Below are 2,642 nucleotides of genomic sequence, written 5' to 3' on the forward strand. Positions count from 1 at the left end.
TATTTCTATAAATGGGTTGAAGCACAGGCGTTCGAGAAAGTGAGAGAGAAAGAGGTTATAGACTTCATTTGGGATCATATCATATGTCGATTTGGGATACCTGCCGAAATAGTGTGTGGCAATGGAAAAAAAATTATCAGCAGAAAAGTGACGAAATTCCTCGAAGACCACAAAATAAAAAGGATGTTATCAACACTGTATCACCCTAGTGGGAACGAACAGGCCGAATCGACGAACAAGACTATCATTCAAAACCTAAGAAAAAGGTTGAACGACGCTAAGAGGAAATGGAGAGAAATTCTACCTGAAGTCCTTTGGGCATATCAACAACATCAAAGTCCAGTATGGGGGAAACCCCGTTCTCCTTAGTATATGGCTCTGAAGCCTTGATTCCAGTCGAAGTCGGGGAACCCAGTGCCAGGTTTTGACATACAACAGAAGAGTCAAATCACAAGGCTATGAATACTAGCCTCGAATTATTGGATGAAAAACGGGAAGCCGCACTCGTTCGAATGACTGCACAAAAGCAACGAATCGAACGATACTACAATAGGAGAACCAACCTTCGCCATTTCAGAGTCAGGGATGTAGTCCTGAGGAAAGTCACCATTAACATTCAAGATCCTAATGAAGGAAAGGTCGGCCCAAATGGGGAGGGACCCTACCAAGTCCTCGACATCGTCGGAAAGGGATCTTATAAGCTTGGCACGATGGACGGCGAACAACTGCCAAATAATTAGAACATATCGCTTCTCAAACGGTATTATTGCTAAGGTGTTTGATCGAAGACATCGAGACCTCAGGTTATAAAGCACGCGTTGCAATCTTTTTCCCTTAGATCGGTTTTTGTCCCAGGTGGGTTTTTCCGGCGAGGTTTTTAACGAGGCAACAATTATGTGCTACCTGAGGACAATTCAACAGTATCCAAGGCTTCTTTATAATCAACCTCGAATACTAGGGGACATCACCCTCGGATGTTACACTTTCGAGGAAAATACTTAGTGTCAAAGGGTCACGATAGAGAAACTTTGTAATGGGCCAAACAGTCGAATGAACCGTGTCTGTATAGATTAGTCGAGCCCCGATGGCAAAACATGTACGCATGTATAAATTATACAAAGAAGCATTCTTTCTATATCAAACATCTTGTGTCTCAAAGAAAATTTTCTACTATACAAGCCCCAAACTTATGATGTTGTGAGAAATGGATCAAGGGCCAAGTGCAAATATACCTCGTACACTCGGGGACTACCATCGACGATCGACATATTCGAGTAATCTAAACTCAAATTCATAAGACCTCAAAGAGGCACCCCTCGATGTATAGGCCAAGGACATCACTCTCGGGGACTAACACTTCGAACAAGTTCGAAATGATATTGGGAAATAAGCCCAAGAAGCATACCCAAAGGCTACGGCCAAATTAAGGCGGCTTAGAGACGTCCGAATTCCGCAATAAAAATAGGCCTTCGAATTCTTTGAAAATAATGGTTAAAAAAGGCTGCCCTCGGCAAGTAATCAAAAGGGCTTCGATGAAATCAGCCCTCGAAAAACCTTAAGAGGTATCAAATTATCTTAACACAAACGTGCTAAGGCACAAAAAGCAAAAGGGTTTCAATCGACATCGAACCCTCAAAAAACCCAATGGGTAAAGAATACGTGTTAAGGCATAAAGAATTTTTTTTACTAAATCTTCTAAGCCAAAAAATGAAAACATAGCCATCGCTTAGAGGCCATATCGGCCCAATCTAATATAGCTCGAGGATTCATCATTATTTGATATAAAACCTTAAGGGTTCTGTTACTGTGAGTTCAAAACGTACTCGAATTCGGCTATAAAAACAGTATAATTACGGCTTCGATCAAGCCATGCGAAATCTAAATCCCGAACATATTGTTGAGCTCGGGGACTCGCCCTCGCTTAACTAAACAACCTAAGGGTTTATTCTAGTTTGAGTTCAAGCCATTTCTCACTCCATTATAGGGGCTACAACAACCCGATTGCAACAAAATTTTCACAAGGCAAACACAAAACAGAATTTATCATAAATCAGAAATCGGAGACAAAACGGAAAGAAAAGGAATCTTTCATATATACAAAGTATTTACAAGGAACACACAGGGTCTTACACAAAGTATTTCCTAAGTGCCTAGTCCGCCTTGGGAGCCGCATCTTCGGGAGCTTCATCTTTATCTCCTCTGTTCTCGAATCCACTCGCAGAGTCTTGATAATCGGAAAGCAAAGCTCCTGCCTTGTCCTCCAAAACCTTCGCACTCTCGATATCAGCCATGAGATTGAAGCCACGAGCATGTACCTCCTCAAGAGTCTCTCTCCGAGACTGGTGCCTAGCATGCTCGGCAACACGGGACAATCTAACCTCAGCGGTGTCAGAAATTTCCTTTGCCCGAGTGTTAGCGGCTTCAGCGTCGGCTCGGTAGAAGGCCACGAGTGCCTCTACCTCGGATGTGGCCCTTGCAAGCTAAGCGGCCAACCTAGTCTCGAGCTCTTCAAACTTATGGTCTCGGTCCAAGTTCTCCACCTTCACACTTTGGAGTTGACGATCAACCAAAGATAATTGGGCCCGAACCGCATCTTTCTCCGAGGCGAGACGGTCCATGCTCTACTTCCACCCCAAAGTCTC

At 43.4% G+C, this 2,642-nt stretch overlaps 1 long non-coding RNA gene across 1 annotated transcript; it reads left to right on the forward strand.

Annotated features, from left to right (window-relative positions):
- Positions 1–578: 578 nt before the first annotated feature.
- Positions 579–930, forward strand: LOC138904974 (uncharacterized). The gene is made up of 2 exons (XR_011413497.1): positions 579–774; positions 856–930. It is a non-coding gene; the product is annotated as an uncharacterized lncRNA (long non-coding RNA).
- The last annotated feature ends 1,712 nt before the right edge of the window (positions 931–2,642 follow it).

The sequence above is a fragment of the Nicotiana tomentosiformis genome, chromosome 2, assembly GCF_000390325.3.
Source record: "Nicotiana tomentosiformis chromosome 2, ASM39032v3, whole genome shotgun sequence".
Lineage (NCBI taxonomy): Eukaryota > Viridiplantae > Streptophyta > Magnoliopsida > Solanales > Solanaceae > Nicotiana > Nicotiana tomentosiformis.